Source organism: Lepidothrix coronata, unplaced genomic scaffold, assembly GCF_001604755.1.
Source record: "Lepidothrix coronata isolate B3197 unplaced genomic scaffold, Lepidothrix_coronata-1.0 Scaffold145, whole genome shotgun sequence".
Classification (NCBI taxonomy): domain Eukaryota; kingdom Metazoa; phylum Chordata; class Aves; order Passeriformes; family Pipridae; genus Lepidothrix; species Lepidothrix coronata.
This window is the reverse complement of record NW_016690325.1, coordinates 1,411,830-1,422,781: the sequence shown is the minus strand read 5'-3', so window position 1 is coordinate 1,422,781 and position 10,952 is coordinate 1,411,830.

Below are 10,952 nucleotides of genomic sequence, written 5' to 3'. Positions count from 1 at the left end.
ACGAGCACCAGTGTATTATCAGAGAGAGTGTTTTGTCCAGCTCTGTATAAGCCTGTCATTCCCTATAGACACAAGTTCTAAGCAACAGATTGTAACTTCCACCACCCCAGCAAGAAGGTACAACAAACTAGAATTTTTGTCCAAGATGCCCTTAGAAAGGCAAGAACCCAGCAGGCAACAGTGGATAAGTATTGATGGGACACAACTTGACAAGAAATTACAGTTTTCCCAATGTCCAGCAGCAACACTAATGTCTCTACCAGATCCAGAAAACCACATCACCATCAGAGCATCTTAGGGCTCAGCTACTTAAGCTAAGATGTGCTAGCTAGTTTTTGAGGCAGAGCCACATAGTCATAGTCAAGTGTGCTTTTAATTGCAATCCAAAGCTATTAATGGATCCTTTAATTGTTACTCATCTCCTGTAGTGCACAGGGAGATGAGCTAATCCAAACCATTTCAGGGCTATTTTAGCTGGGCTGTCTTTGCACATAGGTGAGGAAAAAAATACATGGTCCCTCTGTGTGGGTCAGCCTTGAGACAGTTACCTCCAGAATGTAGCAGCTAAGGACAGTTTTCCTTAAAACTGTTCACACTACTTCTGTAAGAGGTCCTGGATTAGCAGATGGATTTAAAACATCTGAAGATTTGAAAATTTAGATGATGTGGATGCTGCTTGTTAACTATTTTTTCCTAAATTTGGCTGGAAAAGGAAGATTTGGGAAGCTATCCAGGCAACAGACCAGGACAGACAATCTGGAACCAAACCATGGAATACAGACGTGTTTTGCCCATGCCAAATCCAAAGGTCTTCATCAGACTCCTTGGCTCAGAGGGATTAATTAGCAGTTGCTGCTAATGAAGAGCTGTATAATAGCATAGTACAGGTCTTGTAGTAATGTGTGCTTATTGCAGAGATTCCTACTCCGTTTTGTATCTTCTTTTCAGGAACCAAAAAATATACATTCTTCCTCAAACTCACAAAACAATTTTGTTTGTTCTGGTAAAACAGCAAGGATGAAGCAGGCTTATCTGTAAACAATTTCTTTTTCTTTTATCAGTTCCACATTTTCCACAAATTGCTTGTCCCAATATCAGAAAGGCACCACGTAAAAAAAAAAAAAAAAAAGGAGGAGTCTGACTCAGGTACTGGACTGCTGAGATAACACTGCAGAATTGGGTTCAGGGGAAAGTAAAAGCAAGATAATATATCAGAAATTCAGCTTGCTAGGGGTGCAGCTGGTATTAATTTGTGGTCTGAAAATACCTCACACTTTAGATACCTTACTATTAAAAATAATTCCCACAAAGCCAACCAGAGCATAATATTGGAAAAAAAGAGCATGCTAGCAGTGCATCCCAGAGGGTGAACACAGGGACTCTGATTATCTGTTTTTCCTTAATTCTTCAGGTACTAAATCCCAAACTGTCAGTACAGTTCTCTAAAGCATGCATGTCACTGTACACGTGAACGTGAAATGTCAGAGCAGAAACACTAATTTAGCCCCGGCTCAGCTCTGCTGTGACACATTCAGTGTGAACCAACAGCCCTGCACTGTGTGAGCTGTGAGGGCTGGGGCTGCCTGGGCTGTCCCTGCCCCTGACAGCACCAGACAGGCACTGGCTCACACGGCAGAAGTAGGGCAGGTGTGCCCTAAATGCAGATAATTATCCAGGCTGGGAAATCTAACACGTGCCTCTTGCAGTGCCAGACAGAGCTGGTTTTCCTGACTTCTCATGTACCCATCAAACATGCACTTTACCAGGATTTGAAAAATATGGTTCAGTTGTACACTGTCCTGGCAGTCACGGCCTGTTACCACTGTTCATAAAAACAACATGAGACTCCCACTATTGCAAAGGTTGGTCAACAAGCAGAGAAAGTTTCCTGGCTTTATTGATTAGATATGGTAAATAACAGATGACTCAAATGATGGCTCTACTCATGTTTAATGGAAATGTATTTGAATGTGTATTTTACACTGTCAATATAACTATAAAAGTTGTTCAAGAGTACCATGACATATTTTACAAACATTAATTTTACAAACATTAATTTTACAAACATTACAAACATTTACAAACATAATTTACAAACATTAAAGACAGCATCTTCCATTTAGTGCAATTTTTGTCATATGGCTTTTCCAGGTAACATCAAGAATGTTTGCAATCAAAATAGGAAATCAACTTTTTTTTTTTTAATCTAATAAATACTTCTGAAATTTACTTCTCACTTCTTTCTCCATGTTGAGGTAACATATATCACCTGTTATTGGAAGAGCTTTCTCTAAAACATGAGGAAAAATATTACTTAAAGAATGATCTAAAATTTTTAATTCAAAGAGGCTCATGTGGACACTTTAATGTAATTATGATGAAAGCATAAATAAAAGTTCTTGAAGGCTAATACTAACGATTTGAAGCAATCATCTCAGTAATACATGTATGGAATTAATTTTCTTACACAAAATTAAAAAATAATTTTAAAACATTAAAAAGTAGAATATGTTTAAACTATGTTATATAATTTAGTTATACAGTATATAGTATATAGTTACATAGTATATATAGTATACTATATAGTATATACTATATACTATACAGTATTTAGTTATATAGTATATGTTATACATAGATATATTACTATATTATATAGTGTATTTGTATTATAAAATACTGAGGTATTGACATTTAAAACCTGAGAACTGAAGAAAGTATGTTCCCGTCCTCATAAATTCATGCTGAATTGAGGTTTCAACATGGTTCAATGGGTTCAAAAGCAATAAATCAGCCCTAGAAAAATGGGTGAACATCCTAAAAGAAGAGACTATATGAACACACTTCCTGCTCTTCAGATTCCTTTCTGACTGAATTTTGATATTTATTGCTCTCAGTCCACCTGAGTGGATGACAGAGACTGCAGTTTAACCCTTGCTGTGCTATGGCCCCTTCAAAAGCAGCAAAACAACCACCGACAAAGAGAAATGTTCCCTGTCTGCAGAGCTTCCGGCACTGACAAGCGGCGCTGAGCAGGGCAGGAGCATCCAGGAGCTAAATGAAGTAAAATGCAGAGAGAAGAGGATTCTGCCTGGAAACCTGCCCAGCATTTGTTTAGAGATGCTGAAAAAGAAAAAGAAAATTTTTTCAATCATTCTCAGAGAGATACTGGTACAAAAATCTTTGTTCTATAAAATTCCCACTCATTTTGAAATTTCACTATGCTGAAATTTTAGCTTTTCATAGTAAATCTGTATTTTCTCACCCTATCTTGTTCCCAGCTATCTGTCCAAGATAGATATCTATGCATTTTTATTTCAGCTGAAGGATCTGGTTACACCCTGCCCTGGCTGAAGCTCAGCTGGGTGAAAAGGTTACTTCCCCCAGTTCAGCAGTAGCTTCTCACCACCACCTCCTTGGGAAAAACTGGCACCCTTTGAAATCACTTGCTTCAAATTGCTCAGCTGATGGCTCCCTAACCTGATTCAGTCAAACTCATCAGGTTCAGTTAAACCAAAAGCAAAAGCTTCCACCCAGGCCAGGAAATTATCAGCTCTAACCCCTTTCGTTACTCTCACTCCACCTTCCTATCAGAAGTCGGCACCTCCTCAGAGCTCCCATTTCAATTGCTGGGGTTTGGGGTGTTTTTAACACCAATAATTGCAGAGGTCACTCAGGATGACATGTAGAGGAATGTGGCACAACGTGATCTGAGTGGGATCCAGATGAGATGCAGAGCAGTACAAGTGGGACATGACAATGGAGCGAGCACAGGCCGGCCCTGGACGTTGCAGGACATGAGCTGCCCATGTTGGTCTGTTGAAGGCAGGAAGGATTGGGAACTATGCAAAAAGTGTTTCAGTTATAACTAAACAAAGAGCAAGTAACCAGCACTGCACAGTACAAAACATAATGGATACTGACTACAACATGAAATTGCAGCCAGTGAAGGCACCAAAAAGGGATTAAGCATGGTAGAAGATTTATAAACCTGTTCTTACAGATATTCTACGCAGACTCTGCAGTGAAGCAGAACTAATTGGCAACATTGTGCTCCTGGCGGCAAAGTAAAGGAAGAAATCCCCACCATCCGTGTCTCACCGTCCCCAAAAATGGCCTGGGACATGATAACTGAGCACAGCATCACCATCTCCTGGGACTGAAGCCATCAACCTCAGGCCCAGAGAGAGTGCAGGGCTGAGTGCAACAGTAGAGAAGGGGTAGAAACTGGGAACTATAACAATTTAACCTGTATTAGAACTAGACTTTTTCTGTAGTAATATTAATCTCTTTATTTTCTCTCTCAACCTATAACAATTCATGGCAAGGAGGTTGGAACTAGATGATCTTTAAGGTCCCTTCCAACCTGATTCATCCTATGGTTCTATGATAATTAGATCTGGGCTAGTAAAAACTCTTTGATTAGACTGTTCAGATTTCAAGAACACCAGCAATACATTCTTTCCATATAAGATTTTTTTTTTCTCTTCACCCATAAAAAAGGAATTTAAGTCTAATACTGAAGATGCAGTGACTATTTATAAGACAACCAGGTCAAAACTGTATTTTTGCTATTTCTGTCTATAAGGTAACTGGTATTTTGGGGCGGCAAAGGAAGGGAATATAGTTATTGTGCAATCCCAGAGGAAAGGGTTTAGGGAAAGGGAATGAATTATCTCCCTGAAATTCAAGCACTAAATAAGATATCCCTAAGTCTTTAAAGGTGAAAGCTATTTAAGAAGAGTTATGACTTCGTACTTTTCCCTGCATTTGAGGTCCCTGTCAATAGTTATATTTAATTACTAAACGTACTTTTTAATTTGCATTTTGTGTTTTTGCAGACTGATCTGATGTTGCATTCCCATTAAAAAAAAACCCAGCACAACCAAAGGCAGTGTCCAACAGCAGTTCTCCTTTTACTACTCAACAAATTTGTTCAGTCTGAATTATTTTCTCTGTAAGTTACAGATTCACTTTTATTCATCAATATTGTCAGGCTAGGCCATATTTATTTAGCTGCTTACTCCAGAAAAGAGGAACCAGACTAAAATCTTTATTGTAGGTTTCCTTGCAACTTAAACCAAAATACCAAAGGGGCCTGCTTTTCTAATTAAGGCACGAATTTTACAAGGCAAACGTGATTCTCTGCTCTACATTGTAAAATAGCTATAAAAAATAGCAAATGCTTAGCTGTGTGAATCATGTTCTGTGGATGACAGCCAAGAAGGAATGGCTCTCATACTTGCCATTCCACTACTGAGATATTTTGTTATTGCTAACTTTTGTAGTACTTTTGTCTTATGCTGAAAACACGATATGGCAGAGCAAAAAAAATCAAGCAATGCTGACAGCACCATGCAGGCAGAATACATTCCACTTATAAAAAAAAAATCCTGAAAAATATAGTTTAAGCAAGAAATATTTCCAAATATTTGATCTGCATGGAATAAATACATGGAGGTATTTCACTAGAGGATCTGATTCTCTGAATAGCTATCCTGGAACAACCCCTAGTGCAGACACCACAGCTTCATCTACACCGTGTAGGAAAAGCAGGCGTGCAGTCAGATTCACAAGCTGTCACAAGCACACAAACCCCAGTCTGTTCTCAATTTCCAAAATATGTCTTGATGTACTGAGGCAGTTTCCAGCTAGTTTAAAACTCCATCCTCCTCCAGTCTTAATTCCAGTGTTAAATGTTTACCATTAAACTAATTCACTCACTCTCCCAGCTGTATTAAGGTCCCAACTCCACTCCATGAAGTTTTCCAGACTTTGATTATTTATTTTCAGTTCCTTTGTTATACCTCAGGTGACAACAGTTTTATGCTTGCTTAACTTTTGTTCCAGACAGAACCTAAAACCAACCAGGTTCAGGCTTACAAAGTCAACACAGCTACATGGGGCTGCACTGAAGACTGCCCCCAGCTTCAAATCACTCCTGGAGCAGTAATCTCAGTACAGTAGAGATGGCATGAAACTTCCTTTTAGTTTTTTAATTTATCCAAATGAGAAGGGACCCTACTACCTCTATGCATATTAAGAAATTGCAAACATACACACAACTGAGCCTGCAGAAACTATGATTTTGTAATGTAAAGGAACATCACTAGGGAGTGAAAATCAAAGTGACTCTTGTGGAAACTTATAAGGACTGCAGACTGATTCTTACATAATTTAATAACTCTTTGTACAAAACAGAGTTAAAATGTAGGGTAAAGTGAGATGGTTGTCAAGGGTTCCAGCAAAGGAGCAGCAGCTCAGAGCATTGTTTCTTTTTAACTAAGTCACTCAAAACAGTTCTTGAGAATAAGCTGGAGGATGTCTTCTTTCTTCTGAGCCAATGAATCCATCAGGAGCCAAAAATTTGGGCAGGACTGTGTAGTTTTGCTGAAATTAGTTTCTGAGGCCTGAAGATACGTGAGCTTGAAAGTGGCAGGCAGGTTTTCGAAGTCTGTGTGGGTAGGTAACACTGAGAAGTCCTCTCAGCGCTGGGTTTCTAGAAGCTGTGGCTGCATGAAATGAAAGCAAATAGTGCTGCAAAAGGTTATGCTGTTTCTTTTGACATGGCTATTATTTTGCATCATCTTTCCAACAGTGCCTGTGTTTCTCCCTAGTGTGCTAGAAAGATATTCTTTGACCTACCAGTAGATTAAAACCAAGCTAGTTAAAGTCTATGGCCTGTTTTCCATTATGGGGAAAAAAATCACATTTACTTCAGAAAGTAGAAAATTTTAGGAAAAAAAAAAAGAAAAACATTTAAAACAAACTTTACACGTGGCTCTGTTATGAATACTGCTCAGCCCTGGGTCTCACTGCAGCATCAAAATCTGCACTTGCATTTAAAGATCCCACAGATACAGTCCTTTTTTTATTGAGAGTTTGGTTTTACTTCCAGGCAGAAGACATTCCAGAGATTTCCTTCCCCTGAATCAGTAAAAACCATTTCAGAATCACTAAAAAGAGCAGCTAGAAAACTGCTACAATAGCTGAAAGTGTAATAAATCACACAGCTAAGCCAAGGCAAAAACATTTGCTTCCTCTTGCAAGACGTGACAAATGGGAAAACATGATACTCTCAGGAAAGTAGGCTTTGTCCATCCCCACTTTGGCATTCATCTCCCTTCTCTGCTACTGAAAAGATGTGTCTCTGCCACATAAATGGAGATTTTCAAGCTTCTGAAACAAACTGGTCCTGCAGCCCTTCCTGCTTGTTGTAATAATAAAAGAATTCCTGAGAAGAGCACAAGCTAAATCTTTAAAAGGAAAAGGAAATGTCCCCTTTGTTGTAGGAAAACGTCAGCCTGACGTGCGACTGAAAAAGTCAAGGCTAACAACGCTTATTGCCAAGCCACAAGAAATGACTGAAATTGTGTTTTCTAGTTAGTGTCTCCACAGATGTTTAGTTTTATAATAAATGAAAAATTAAGGCAAAAGCTATAGTTCTACAATGCTAAATAAAACATTAATGCGTGTGTCTAACGCATTAAGGTTCTGTTTAATGTAAATAAATGTATCAAAATTTGGCTGCTGTAAATAGAAGCAACAACATATGAAGGGAAAGCTCATACTCCCTGTCACTTTACCAAGTCACTTTGCTGCTGCACTAGAATTACTGCTAATTAACAGAGGCATGACTGAGAAGAAAATTATGCCTCATCTCCAACTTGGATCTAAACATATTGCTGGCACTTAACATATAAGATAAGCGTAGTTAAGAGAAATGAATTTTCTTCCTCTATACAACCACTCTTACTAAATACATCCTTCTAAATGTCAGGCTCCCTGATGAAGTAAACAGAGTGTGAGTCATAAGCTTCTTTAAATGCAATGGCACCATACTGAAAAAACTGGAAATTACTTTTAATTTTCTCTTTAATGACACTAACGAGTGTATATCTGTGAGATGACCAAGTCTGACACCCGAGGCAGAAGCACAGATGCAGCTTCCTATTGTCTGAAAATCAGGACCCATTCACTACTTCTTATTCTACTATCCTGCCTTAGTTTTTTTCTTCTCAGAATTCAATAAATCATATCATGAGATTTAATCATAGCTTTCTGTATGAGTTATGAAATAATCATTGTCTGCTACATTATTTCTCCTTGATAACTTTGTTGCATAGTGAAACTCCAGACAATGTCCTTTGCTTCAAATAGCTAATTCTTTATTAACAGAGAAACAACAGCAGCAGCCCATAATAATCCTTTTCATTATGCTCTAACACCCCAGAAAGTCCTTGCTGTTTCTTGCATTGTGAGACTCAGATATAGAAGATGGAGATCTCTCATGAGACTGTCAAGAAAAGAAAAAAGAGGGAGGTGGGAGACAGAAAACATTTATTACTGGAGTTTAAACCTGAAATTTAGTACCATGCAGTAGAAAAACTATTGCCTTCTTGAGATTGATTCCTAGAGCTGACCTGAAGCACAGTAGACTTCATATCTGAACAAGAAAACTATTACTCCAGTGCTACTTGTTCACCTTTGTCTTCCTCAAGGACAAAGAGCGTTCTCAGAGTTGCACCTCTCCCTGGGTGCAGTGTCACCACCTCCGAAACAGCCCAGACTCCTCAAAACAAGATCTGTGGAATGAAGATGGTTGAGTTCAACCGCACTACAAGCAGGTCAACTGAAGAGAATAAAACAGTGGAGAAGTTAGTTCTAGCACTTTCTGGGGCCTTGCATGTGCAGTCCCAGTGACGGACAGTGCGATGACCCAAGCAGCTGCAAAACTTTGGACTTTTATTTTGCATAGGATGTCTATGTATCATGCTAGACAAATACACTCACTGGTAGAGACAAGGCATTATTCAGTGCATCTAGTGGAAGTGTTGCCTAAAGAAAGAAAGACAAGAACAGACCACTAAAACTTATTTACATACACTCCTGAAATTCATCTCAATTTTCAAGCCATTTACAATTTTACTAATGTCTTATCGGTCTCTCCAGCTTTGTTTCTTGGATGTTTCAGCTCCTTTCTGTTTCCTGATGTTCCTGTTGTTCCTTTAACTACTTGCATAATGCTGGCTCATTCTACCTTTATCATTGCTGTTGCCACTTTTTTTTCTGTCAACTTTCCAATATTCTGTGTATTTTTGACCAGTTGCCAGTGAATAACTACATTCTGTGCAACTCAGGTGCTTTATAACATAAGAATATTCTGAGAAATAGTTGTGTTTGTTTCTCTAGATATACCTGGGAAGCTAAAACTATACACAGTCCCTTCTGTTCCAGAGTAAAAGATGGGAAGCTTGAAACATCAAAGGACTATTTAAGGAAACACCAACATCAGCTGTTTCATGGAAAGTCTTCAGTTATGGATGGGCAAGACAACTGGATGGGTTACTGTCTTTCTCTATTGCATCTCTCAAAAAAAACATGAGGTATACATTTTGGACTCCACCACCACCATTTTCAAATTATTTCCTGCTACTGAAACTTCACTACCTTTATTTAAGGTAGCATTGATTTATCCCACATAGGAGTGCAGAAACTAGAACAAAATGGTATCTAGTTTTAGCAGAAGACATTGCCATTGATCTCATTTTGCAGTGACATCAAAAAACAGCTGTGGCTACCCCTTGCACACCATCATGGAGTTAAAATACTTTGATGTTCGATAACAAAAGACATAACTTACACAGATGCTCTTTCAAAAATCTATTTACTAAAGAGGCTTGTAATGTTTTCCTGCACCGACTGAACAACCTTGAAAGAATCAGGTGCCTGCTCATTTCACAGCTACCACAACACATACGGGGACTCGAACAAAAAGTGACCATGACATATAGCAACATGAAGTTCCAGAACTAAAATAAGGACTTGTGGAGTGCTTACATTTCAAAATACAATTTTTTTCAGTCTTGCTAAAGAAATGAATATTTTCAAACAGAATTTTCATGGCTATGCCACCCTCACATCAAATTTGCTAGAGCAGCATTTTATCTGAGTATACTTTATTTTGGAAACAGATGGGGCTTTTGCTATGCTAAAAAAAGGAGCTGGTAGTTCACTGCCACTAGCCAGTAGAGCTGGGTGCCAGCTGCACTGCTCTGTTTTGGGACTGCTTCTGTCCAAGTTCAGTACCCAAGCAATTCCAGGCTCCCTCAGTGACAGTGCAGACAGAAGTCTGAATGCAGAAATGCAAGGGGAGCTGTGTTCTCCTGGGACAGCCTGTCCATTGCAGCCAGTATCTGACTGACAATTGCTTGTTAGGGGAAATAACCAAAAGATGTATTTGAAATAACATTTTCTTGCAAAGAAAACAAACAAATTAACAGACAATGAGAGCAATAAGACTGAAACTCATCATTTTGGGAGCAGTAAAGAAAGTCAATCTAAATCATTGAAGGTTCTCAACACACAGGTGAGGTACAAGGGGTAAGATGCTGTGAATTTAAAGCTGAACTTTAACAATTCTTGTATCTGTGCTCGTGCATCTTTCCACAACCAAGAAAATGGAAGATAATTTACCTCTCTTACCCACTGTTTATCTCTTAGGGTATGGACACAGGCAGTTGCCTCTGGTTAGCTCTGCATTTCTAATTCTGTTTAACTCACACAGCAGTAACTGGTGCAGCGGCCCATGTGCTGGATGCAGCGCACAACTACAGCAGGAAACTATCACACATTAAACTCCTGGGGCAGGAAATCTGTATTTTAATTGGGATTAAAATGTTATTTCAATCTAGCATAATGAACATCCATGGTAAACTGACCAAAGGCCACTTCAATTCCAAATTTGTGTTCGCAGAAGGACTAAATGCTTTTTAATTAAATCGGTATTAAGTGCCAGTGGAGGCTGGAGGTCTGCTGCAGACAAGCCCTCAGAAATCATCACATGCAAGTACTCAGAAGAACACACAAGCTGCTCCTGCTACCTTGGCTTGCTCATGTTGTCTGCTAAATTATGGCATCCTATTAAAACATATCACCTTGTTTGACAGTTA